This window comes from Mchenga conophoros, linkage group LG10, assembly GCF_057382185.1.
Source record: "Mchenga conophoros isolate Kocher_MC1m ecotype Shallow Benthic linkage group LG10, M_conophoros_male_GT1.1, whole genome shotgun sequence".
Lineage (NCBI taxonomy): Eukaryota > Metazoa > Chordata > Actinopteri > Cichliformes > Cichlidae > Mchenga > Mchenga conophoros.
Window position 1 is genome coordinate 8833827 of NC_140535.1, and position 12747 is coordinate 8846573.

Sequence of the window (12747 nt, forward strand, 5' to 3'; positions counted from 1 at the left end):
ATCTGAGTGAGCCTCCCTGGACCCTCAGGACAGCTACACCCTTATTTGAGCTTCCTCTATCTGCCCAACATTTGTACCTCAAGGGAAAACGGTGCTGCATGGGATCATTTAAAAAAATCAATTAATAGAATAACTGAAAGGTAACTGAACTGTATGTATGTACAGTACTGTGTAAAAGTCTTCTGTCAACACTAATTTCTTTATGTTTTACCAAGAAAATGTTAAAAATTTACAGTGATTTAATGAAATACATGGAAATACAAGGTTTGTACATTTCTAATGAGCTTGGAAGTCAGCGTTTGGCAAGACCAACCTTAAGCCTTCAACACAGCCTGAACTCTCATAGAAAAGCTTTCTTGTAAATAGTATTTTAACTGCTTACAGCTTTGGCAGTGCATTTTGGATCATTGAAAAAGGAAATTGTTGCCAATCAGCCACTTTCCAGATGGCATTGCATGGTGCATCAAAATATGCAGGACTTTTCTGCATTCATAAATCCATTAATTATGACACAATCCTCAACACCAACAACTGACAAGCAGCACAAACCATGACAGAGCCTCCAATGTGGTTTGAATCACAAGTTTCAAATTTGGATTCATCACTCCCTGAGACCTGCTCCCACTGATTTTCAGTCCAGTTCTTGTGCAACTTGGCATACCTCAGCCTTTTGTCCTGATTTTCCTTCCTTAAGCATGGCTTTTTGACAGCCACTGAGACTATTTCCAATGAGGCTTTGGTAAACACTGGATTAACTGAAGGGCCAGATGCAACTCTTAGGTCCTGTGTCAGGTCTTTGCTGGATTTCCCCCCCTCTTTCTCACTGACGTCATGTCTGTAGAGATACTGTTCAACTGCTGTAGTTTTTGGGCCTGCCACTTTTTTTGTCCTCCACGTGTCCAGTCTACAATTTTAAAGGACACATTCACATACCTATTTATGTTTAACTCACTTCATAATCCATTAGTAACTGACATTAGACACACTGTGTCATTAGGCTGCCAGCCAATCAGTTCTTTGAATATTGTTATCAGTACTCTGCTACCTGGAAACTTTATTCTTTCATTGAGTTTTATTGTCCTGGAGCTGGTGCTCAGGTAATGGATCAGGTGGAAGAGCATTGTGCCTACCAACTGGTAGGTCAGTGATTCTCCAGTTCCTCCAGTCCATGTATCAAAATGTTCTCAGGCAAGCTACTGAACCCCAAGATGTATCTGTCAGTGTGTGAGTGTCAATGTTAGATAAAGCATTTAGGCATGGAAAAAAGAGCTCTATGTATGTGTGTGATCAAGTGAATGAGACTTGTACTACAAAGTGCTTTAAGTGCTCAAGTTGAGTAGAATAGCGTTATATCACATTCAAAAAATTCTGCACACTAACGAGGAGTTGATGAAACTATTTCAGGTGCTGGAAACACTACATGCCTGTACTGCCCAGGACAGATGATAGGAAGTGAGGAGGAAAGCACAAACCCCTGTTTCACCCTGTAACACATGCACACTTGGCACAAGTTGTAGAAGAAGCAGAAAGCCAAAGACAACTCTCATACATGTGTTCTTAGTGACATTATTAAGTGAAATTTTTAAAGAAAAGGTTAAAACAACATTTTTAAATCTTCTTATTAATTTTCATTTTATTTATTGTAATGTCGCTCTAAAAATATTAACCAAAGCAACATCTTCCCATCCGTGGTGTTTGGGATTTCTGCCTGAATGATGCCTAACATTTCAGGATGTTTATCAGATGCGTCACCAAGCAGCAAATGTTTTATCCAAGAAGTGCAGAACAATATAGACTATGAAAAGGAACAGGATGCTGACGGCCCTATAGGAAACACACAATTTCATCCACAATGCACTGGAGCCAGTTAATTAGCAGTCTGTTTCTGGTAATGACTGGATTACTATTATTAGACGTTTTAAATAAATGGGACAAACAAATGACTGCAGTACAAGTCCTTCACCACCACAGTAGATCATGCCTTTCTTTTTTTAAAAATGACATCAGGCTCTATTCAGAATATTGTAAATCTTCTAGCAGATAAAAAGATATTAAGATTTATAATCATGTTCTAAAGTTAGTCCATTCCCATCTGAATGAAATGACTGAATGCAAGCAATCACTGAAGAAATTCAGCTGATGTTTAATTTTCTCGCTATCAGAGAATTTCATTTCTGATCATTGACTGTGTCTGCAGAGAAAACAGATGGGTTTTAAACTATCGTAATATCTTTGGGAAGCAGTGGCTGCATTTTAGACACGCTTTGGTGGATGACAGCTGGTTTATGTGGGCACGTCAGAACCAAGGCTGTTACTATTCTCCCCAACATGTCAGTGTTTTTCTTGCGCCACTGATTTAGTGTAACATGGGCCCAGTGAGACTGAGGAAAGTATATCAGCAAAAACTCTGGCTTTGGGGATTCTTGCCCTCCTTTATTCTCTGCTTCTTGCCCTGTATATTTTACATAATGCTTAGTTATCAATAATGCATGAATGAACACTCTTTCAAAAGTGTTTTTACTGCAAACTGCTTTATGTTTTTGCAGACCAACGCATTTATTTATAATATATATATATATATATATACGTAAGAACAAGTTTAACAGCAGGTGAACTATAAAAATGCTATAAATAAATAAGTACATTTACACATCGATAAACATGACGAGCTACAACAGTATTTTAATAGCTTGATTGTCAGGTATGAAAAAGGTAAAGCCTCAAGATGTGTAGCGTCTCTAAATTTCTATTTATGATCACAGCAATAACAGAGAAATCATTAACGACTCAGTTACGTGTGACATGCAAGTGATAATAAAAAATAAATAAAATAAAAAATACTGGAAAGGACGGAGAGGATTTTTGACAACAAACTGGTCATGTGGATTGACATGTTTGCCAGAAGCAAAGCCCTCCATGGTTCATTGCAGTCTGATGTGCCCTTGATCCCAGCCGATTTCTTCTTTTAATAGGTCAAGGTTATGATTTATTTTGTAATCCAAAGCATGCGGGTATTTTAAGTTACATGGTTCTGTGTCATAAAGGCTGCAAGACTATAAAAAAGGAACACACGCCCAGATTTTTTTTGGTTTTTTTTACATCATGTTTGAATGAAACAAATACATGATACAGCAAATCAAGGCAGGTCTTTTCTTTTCCTTTTTTTCTTGAGTTCTGTGGGGCTTTATTTAAGCGAGGTTTTCACTCGTACAGCAAAAAAGAGTTGTAACAGAGCCGGTTGATACCCTAAATCAGACTCTGGAGTCTACTCAATTGTTTTTTTAAAAATATGTACTACTTTGAAAGTGGCAGTCTGAAACAAGAAGTGGGACATGAACTGATTGTCAAATTGCTGCTGAAACTCCAGCCTTTCATTCTAAAACCATCAGGGCCGAAGGAAATGTGCAAGAGTTTCTTTAAGATACTTGGCGGTTTAGTTTCACCTTAATGAATAGGGATTTTGAAAAATGAAATGTTTAGTGTTTGGCAAAACAAAATTTAAGTCGCCACGGTTGCAGTTGTTTCTCTCATATCTTATTGTGATGATAAGCTTTTTCTGCTGCTTCACAAAAATCTTTAATCAAAGGACAGATACGGTGAAGAAGACTTGGGAACCAAAAGACTGATAGCTCCAAAAATAGATCAAAAGTCCTTTTAGTTTTGAAACATCCCAAATGAATCAGTGGGAAAATGGAACAGGGTGGATTTCACACAGAAAATCAACACTGAACTAAACATTAACCTCACATTCATTTTAGGCAGATGGCAGAGTTATGGACTGTTTGGATGAGCTGGTCTCTCTGAGCAGCCCTTTATTATAAATCTGTCTTGTTTATTTCAATGCACAGTAAATTTGACTTTTTTGATGCTGGATAGCAAAACTTTCCAAATCACATAAATCACTGGGTCAAAAGTGGCATAAATCAACAATATAATATTATGAACAGCATAATATAAATTCTGTTAAATATTAATGTAAGACAATGTATTTTCCATCTGCATGAGTCTGTTGAAGTAGTTTATCTGGAAACAAGAAACAATTTGGGGAAAGAAAACAAATCAAATTTTCAACAACCATGACTTGAAACTTTAATAGAAATTTCATTTTGTTCATTAAAATCAATTTTCCACTTATCCAAAACCAGGTCACAGTGGCAGCAGACTAAACACAGTATTCCAGAAATCCTTCTCCCTAGCAACACTTTTCATTTCCTCATGTTGGAACCCAATGCCTTCCCTGGCCACATTATATACAATATATATAATCTTTCCAGTGAGTTCTGGGTCTTTCCTGGGGTGTTCTCCTAGTTGGGCGTGTGGAAAACCTCCAACATAAGATGAGAAAAGTGCAGCCAAGCCAGATGCCACTACAACCACCTCCTGGTTACTTATAACATTGCCTAACAGAAATATCCTCCTAGCTTCCTCGGGATGTACCAGATCCTCACACTGTCTCTAAGGCTAAGCCCAGCCACCCTATAGAGCAAAATCATTTCAGTCACTTCTTTTTAAGACCTTACTCTTTTAGTCGTTGATATGCAGATAAGTGAGGGTAGGAACACAAAATGCACTGGTAAAACAAAATAAAGCATGAAAAGCACAGCCAGTGGGTGCAATGTCATCTTTTATTGTTTTACACATCCGGTTTCATTTCAGCTCCTTGTATGTTAGAACTTCGCTCTCCTTTGCGGCTGGTTCATGTACCAAAAACAACATGAGTAAGAGTGGCCCAGAGACCGGTTGGAGAACATACTGTACATTAGCTCCATCTGACAACAGAGCTCACTGCAGGCAGATGGACAGGCCCTGGTGTGGAGCGAATGCGCTCGCTCGCTCTGTTCGATTATAAATTCAACTTGAGTTTTCTGGCAGAGAACGAAGGCCTCAGACTTGGAGGTGTCATTTCAAACTCTTCTCCCAACTGCTGCAGTACATGCTGAAGGTCATGCTTCAGTGAAGCCAACATAACCACATAATTCAGAAGCAAGAGAGATGTTATTCTGAGCTTTCCCATGAATATCACAAATAGCATTGAAGACAAGGGTAAACCCTGATGTAGTCAAATCTCATCCAAACCTGGCACCTTGTCACTGTCACCTTATCACTACCCCAGCAACATCTGCCAGTGTAGCTGATAAGTCCTCCTCTGTGGCCTCCCCTTTTCCCCAAACCAGGCTTTTTCCCCCTTTAGCCCAACAATGCACACCTGCTGGTTCAGAAGCTAAAACCTGTAATCTTCTTTCTTCAGCAGCACGGCTTCTTCAAAGACCATCTGTAGGTCAGGCTCTGATGAAGTCCATCGATTGACACCATGACAGGTACTGATGACCTTATTAGCACAGCTCCCACCAATGGAGGTTTAAAACATGTCCCATTCAGACTCCATGTCTCCAAACTTGGGACTCAAGAGAAAGTCTTCTGGACATAAGAGTTAAGGAACCCATGACACATTCCCAGTTAAACCCAAAGACCCCAAGAAATATTCTAAACTGCTCTTTGGTGCATAAGCAAAAACAATAGACAGTAATACTGCAACTCCCAATCACATAGTATCATAGTATCAGCTCTTTTTCAGGCATTTGGTTCTAGAACCCTTGCTGTGGAGGCAAGCTGAATCATCTAGTCAGTACGGTTTTACCTCCTGCTCTAGCTCAGGTTATATTATGTGTTGGCTACTTCAGCACGTACCCGGTGATGGAGGGCTTTATGATTCATTTCTACTTAAAGCTGATTTGGAACATCATTTAATGTGGTGAAGCCTCTTGAAAGTATACAGAGACATTACTCAGAGACCAGATTGAAACTGCGCTTCAGAAAGTAACTGAAGTGATGATCTTACTTTGATGCAAAAGTGTCTGGCGCCATCTTGTGTCACTGACTTTGTGATGAAGCTGTGTGATCACTGAAAACCAACAAAAAGGAAAAATGTACTAGTTTTCCTTTATTGTTGTACTTTATCTAAGTATATCTATTTTATACTGCTTTTTTTTTTTTTTTTTACCTCTACTCAACTACAACCTGGATGCAAAAGTTGTACTTTGTACTCCATCCAATTTATGTTAAAGCTTTAGTTACTTAATATTTTGCAGATCTGACTTGTCTAGTGCCAATTCATATGCTGTAGTGTATTTGGAGTAGATTTTAAGCGCTTGAAACAATGTGGTCATGTTTTTTATTCAGCACTGCCCCCTACTGTTCAAAACAATGAACTATGAGGTTGAACGTTCACAAATTATGCTTTATACTGTATTTTCTGCAATCACTCATCATGTCTGCATCGTCAGTGTAGCTTTTGCTCACATTCAAACATTCCTAGCATCCTTCTACATGTTTTCTTTCTGTGATTTTTCAGATAGGTAGTTTGCCAAACTCAGTACCAAGTAAATGCTTCTGCTTACCCAAGTCTGTCATCATAAAGCGCTTTGAGTGCTCAGAAGAGTAGAAAAGCGCTATATAAGAACCAGTCCATTTACCATTTACCATCTCAAAATATTCTGTAAAAAGACACTGCCATGTGACCTATCACAGATGATTTAAGGTGGTGCCACCTTATGTTTCATTGTCTGATGAAAAGCAATTGCAATTACTAAGGAAAATGGGAGTTCTTCCAGTGTGTGAACCTGTAATTCTTCTCTACAACAATTAATGCATTTTCACTGTCAGCAATTTTATCTACCCTTATAATTAAGATTTTCAAGGGATTCATCAGGATTTTGCACAAAGTGGTTTTCATTCAGATGTGACATTTCTTCAGATTTCTGCTTTCTTTCATATAGAGACTTTTCAAGCTTATACAACAACTTTTGTTTGTGATTTATGTTAGCTTCCACATCACAGCTGCCTGGCTGTTCCCTTCAACCCCATTGGAAGTGGAGGTGCTGCAGCAAATCCACATTCACTTCCGATTATCCTTATCAGGGTTGTGGGGGCTGGAGCCTATCCCTGCTACCATGGGCTGCCACGAGGCAGGGTGCACCCACCAAAGCAAACACGGGAAGAATATCCAAACTCCACACTAGCCAGATGGTAGGGTCAAACTCAGGACCATATTGCTGTGAGGAAACAGTGCTAACCACCGTTCCACTGCGCTGCCCATATGTGACAATAATAATACAACTAATAATTATTATTATTATCATTATTACAGTTTATGCCTTAGAATAAATATACTCCCTGCCACCACGCACACACTTCAGCACCCCTAACCCTAAGGTCCTTCCTCTGGTTCAGCCTATACAGTATCTCATAATCTACTAGTGCATGTGCGTAGGCAGTATTGACGATCACTAGAAAATCAGTTTTTCTTGAGCTGTGTTTTGCAGCAGCTGTCATGTCTGGCTATCTGGCACGCAGATGAAGGACCCAAATGTAGGACTCAGAAACAAAGGGAGTGAACTAAAGAAGGCAGCTTTATTTGCTGTAAACTGGTACTCGGAAATGTTAAAAATCTCTAATAAAATCAAACAGAAATAAACTAGAAACTTGCAACTGGGAATTTACGACTAGGAATAAACGAGGGAACATGGAACACAAGGAAATACACAGCAAATGGGGACAACTCGACAACAAATAGAGGAAGACTACATTTAAATACACACACAAGATACTGAGGATGATGGGCAACAGGTGGGAACACAGACAAGACCAAGACAACCAGGACACGAAAGGGAACAGACCAAAGGAACAAGTAACTAAGTGTCATGAACGGTCCTATCCTGCCTGCTTTACACGGCCAGACTCACAGAGGCGAAAATGAACTCAAAAACACAACTTTATTGCTGGACAGCAGAAATACAAAACTAACCAAACTTGGAATAGACATGAAACTAAACAGGCAGGGAGGGAGGCAGAACACACGGTGGGGAATGAGGAAGAATGCAACACTGAACAGAGGGAAACAGAGGGCTTAAATACACAAGGAATGATGAGGAAACTAGAATAACATGGGGAACAGATGAGACAAATTAGACATGACAAGACAGAGAAAGCAAAAACTAAAGACACTGAACAGGATACGCAAGACTTTCATAATAAAACAGGAAACGGTGAAATGAGCTTGACACAGGAGTAGAGGAAAAGCAGACAAGAGAGGGAGTGAGAGAACAAGAGGGAGCACGAGCGGGAAAGACAAGACAGGCTGCGGAACAAGGATAAACATGATAGGCAGGGAGACATGGAACAAAACACAAGGGAGGGAAACCAGACACAAAGACACACACACAACCCACAAAACACAAACACACAGAGAGAGACACAGAAGGACAGAAACACAAGGGGAAATCTAATAATCAAGGAACTAAACACTGAATATAAGAAACTCAAAAAACCATAACTAAGACTACTAATGAACCTGAATATATACCATAATACAAAATATCACGACAACACTAAAACACAAGAAACTCAAAAACGCCCAGTGTTGACCTAAAATGACCCTAACCCTAACCACAGAACCATAACACTAAGAACCAGAAACATAAATGATTAAATTAGGAAGCACACACCAAGGCAAAGAAACAAAGATCGCCCCCATAATAAATAAGTTACAAAAGTCCTGTCCCGTATTCATTAAGTCTGTCCCGTATTCATTAAGTCTGTCCTGTATTCATTAAGTCTGTCCCGTATTCATTAAGTGAAAAAAAAAAAAAAAGTCCAAAAACACAAAAACACTGAGTCATGGCAATCCACCTGGCAGTTAACACCTTACACTATATTACTCTGTTTGTGTGGGGAGACCCAATCCTTGGGCTGGACCTGTCATGTTCCTGGGTCGGTGACCCAGTGTTTTTGAGTTTTGGACACTTAGGTTTTGGTTTCTCTCTCACTGTGTCTAGCCCCTTATCACTTTAGTGTTTGAGTTCTAGCTTTAGGTTTTGTTATGTGGCTTCCCTGTGTTTCCTGTTTTACTTTGAAGGTCCTGTCTCATGCTAGTGTATTCTGTTTTCCTTCCTTGTCTTGTCTAATTAGGTTCAGCTGTGTTCTCCTCTGGTGTGTCATTCCCTCATTACTTTGTGTGTATTTATAGTGTGTGCCTACCTGTGTTCCTTGTTGCGTTGTCTGTGTAACCTGGTGTAATTTCTGCGTCTCTCTGCCCAACATTCTCCGTGGCATTTCTGCTCTTCATCCCATGTTTGTATAGTTTCAGGTTTGTTCTTTAGTTGTTCCCAGTTTAGGGTATGTTTTAGTTTTGCACTCACTTTTGTTGTGTTCACCTTCTGCAACAAAGCTCACTCGCAACACAGCCAGTGCCAGCAGTTTGGGCCTTTCCTTCACTATACCACACGACTGTTGCCGCAGCTGTGACAGGACCGATTGTTGGCGCAGCGTGTTTAGGGGTTAAAAGCCACAGTGACACGCAGCGCCAAAAATTGGTGTTCAAAATTAATGATCAAAAAACGTACCTCACAGCCCAATGTTCGCCAGTGGTGCTATCAGGATGGTGGGTCTTTGACTCAGCACTTTGAGTTTATTTTATATTCATGATTCTTTCTGTTGCTTTATGAGTTTGGTTCTGCTTATTGTTCTGAGTTTATTTGTATTTGTATCATTCCTTGTCTTTGTCCACTTCCCGTGTTTCCTATATGAGAGTCTGTCTTGTCTGTGTATATTTCCCAAAGTCAAGTCTCTGTTTATTTCCTTTCGGTCTCTTTTTTGTTTTCCTATTTGTCTCTCTGTGTATCTCGCTCCCTCACCCTTTGTGTCTTAGTCATCTCCCTTGCCATGTTCCTCTCCTTGTGTTTCATCCTTTGTCTCCCCAAGTCTGTCTTCCATGTATGCTTCCATGTTTGCTTATCCTCATTTCAGCATCAAGCTCATGTGTTCTTGTCGCTTTTCAAAACTTTTGAATCCTGCAAAGGTTTGGCCAGGATTAAGTAAAGTGCCTGTTTTGTGTTTTGTTCCTAAATCCTAACTACAGCTGCTGTCTGCACTACATAACTCCATAACTTCGTAGGTAACTTGTTCTCTATTAGCATACACCTTGGCATGTCAAACTGTGTGGTCTCATGTCTGACCACACTGTGGCTGGAGTGCTTACATTGGTTCCCACAAGCTTACACTCCATCACACTTATCTTTCATAACATACACAAACACTATAATGGAATAGTAATCAGTGAACTATAATCTAACCCCGAATCTGTCAAGTCTATGATTTAACTTATTCTGCTAAGATCTGCGGGTACTGTTCTAAAGGGAGCATGTTTGGTTTTTGTATCAGGCTTCCTGTTCCCAGTCGGAACAAATGTTTCCTCTGTGCAAGCATGTACGCTGTAGTAGCAGATAAAAGTGGGACTGATTACTCAGTCAAAAGAAAGGCTACTACCTTTCAAAAGAAAGCTGAGAAGAGCACAACTAACAGGTCTATAATGGTGTAGCTATCAGCAGCTGTTACAGACAATGAGTCATGGTCAGATCCAAAACTTTATCAATGAACGACGTGTTCTAACGTCTCTCTCACTCTCCATCTCTCTCTCTCTCCCTGTCATTTATTTTGGACACAAATAATAATAAATTGCGCAGTGATAAACAAGTACTCAGATCACATGTGTAATTGTTATTTACTTATATTATTTTATAATTTGACTTTACATACTGCTGGGTGGTTTGTAAAGTTCACAGTAACTTGTATTATCATTATGCTATATTTATGTGTCTATAGATAGATAGATAGATAGATAGATAGATATGAGAGGTATCTGAATCTGTCTAATATCCCCCGAATGGATTGTTAATTTATAAATTCACCATATTCATAAACGTCTTAATGTGGTAACAGAATATAGAATTTATTATTATTTGTGATCAGTGGGTTTGCAGGGTGGGTGCTGGGGGTCTTTAGGCTTTGGCCCCACCCCTGCCACCAGAATATTTTTAAGCAAGTGTTTCTAACTTTAATTTGAATATTCAGTATCCCACCATCTGCCCCCACCCCCCGCACAAACAAAACACACAGTATAATTCACACCCTCATTAAAGTGAATATTACTTATGCCATTTTACACCAACGAACTCAGATAGCTAAGGATGAAGAACCTTTTGTTCTTTAAAGAACCATTTGTAATAGCTAAAGAACCATCTTCAAAATAAAAAGGTTCTTTGATGTATGATGGTTCTTTAAAGAACCATAGAGACATCTGAAGAACCATTTAAGAACCCTAATTTTTCTGAGTGTAGGGTCAAAAAAATCGGATTTGATGCGCTTTCGCCTAAGGGTTTTCATTTAAGCAGCATTTGTCCTTCTCTCCTGGATCACAGGAGCTTTCTTTAGGTGTCTTCCCAGCCTTGACAAATGTCCAGCTGGGCTGACCACATTTACTCAAGCTTTTCTTGACGTGACATTCTTTTACTTCAAAATCGCTGATGAATAGGGGCTGATTGGGACCTGATGAATGTAAAAACAAAGAATTACCATATTTATTTGTATTTTTTTTACCTGATTTTTGTTTCTGGGAGAAATGAGGATATTTGTTTTGAATTTCGATGTAACAGTGGGAGTATAATGTCCTCGTAAGTAGATATCAGGCCCTTGTAGAGCAAAATTTTGTATTTTGGTCTAGACTACCCAAACTGTGATGTCCACATATGTGGACGCCAGGTCCTAGGAGAAAACTTTAACATATTTAAATGATGCCTTCTCTGTGTGGTTAATGAATGGTGAAATTAAAAGTGTCACATAGGCTCTTACAAGTCTACAAGTGCAAAAAAAAGAGGACGGTTGGTCACCCTAGATAAGTAAGATTTGGCATGTCAGGGGACTCATTGTGCAGTTTTCTGTGGCAGACGCAACACAAGGTATTATCTTGCCCTCCTTTGCAAGCTCAGAGCAATAAAATCACATGCTAAATGTCAAATACTGCTACAAAGCTTTGAGATTACAGTTATTTACGGTAACTGACTGTTAATGTTTAAACCCTAAATGTCCCAGGTTTTGCTCAGTTCACCTTAGAACAGCACAAACTACTGGGTCAAAATATCTGTCATTGTAATTTTCCACAATTCCTGGAAAGATGTTCAGTCTACTAGAATGAATCATTTACTTTCTGCTGTTTACTTTCTTCCCTTGTCACAGAGGGTCACCGATTGAACAGTTATCCAAATAGCATATTTTATAGCTCAGAAAATGTAATGAAAGCCTCGAACTTCCAGTGAATGTTATTTGTCGTACTTGCTGAGTAAATCCAAAAATCGTAGATTTCTTTTAACTTATTTTACCTTAATTTTTCACATTTTGGTGAAGCTCACTCATATTTGTTATAAATTAAATAAAGTAATTTTCCTCGTTTTGGTTCGGTTAAAAAAAGACAAAGACAATAAACTTGTTTCACCGTTGTCATAGTTCTGTATTTCTATATTTCCTGAAGTGTCGCCCAACTTCATCGAGTCTCTGTGGCGCAATCGGTTAGCGCGTTCGGCTGTTAACCGAAAGGTTGGTGGTTCGAGCCCACCCAGGGACGTGCTTTTCCATAATTTACTTGTACGGCAAAGGTTCTTTATGTTATATTTAAATTCATTTTCACATTCATATTCCCAGAAAAAGAAAGAATGTGTTTAACACCATATTTCTCTGTGGTGAAAACAAAATGGCCTTAAAATGGTAATGGTAAATAGCCTGCATTTGTATAGCGCTTTACTTAGTCCCTAAGGACCCCAAAGCGCTTTACACTACATTCAGTCATTCACCCAATCACACACACATTCACACACTGGTGATGGCAAGCTACATTGTAGCCACAGCTGCCCTGGGGCG

At 39.2% G+C, this 12747-nt stretch overlaps 1 non-coding gene across 1 annotated transcript; it reads left to right on the plus strand.

Moving 5' to 3' along the window:
* The first annotated feature begins 12380 nt into the window (after nucleotides 1-12380).
* Nucleotides 12381-12454, plus strand: trnan-guu (transfer RNA asparagine (anticodon GUU)). Its single transcript has one exon. It is a non-coding gene; the product is annotated as a tRNA-Asn (tRNA).
* Nucleotides 12455-12747: the final 293 nt, after the last annotated feature.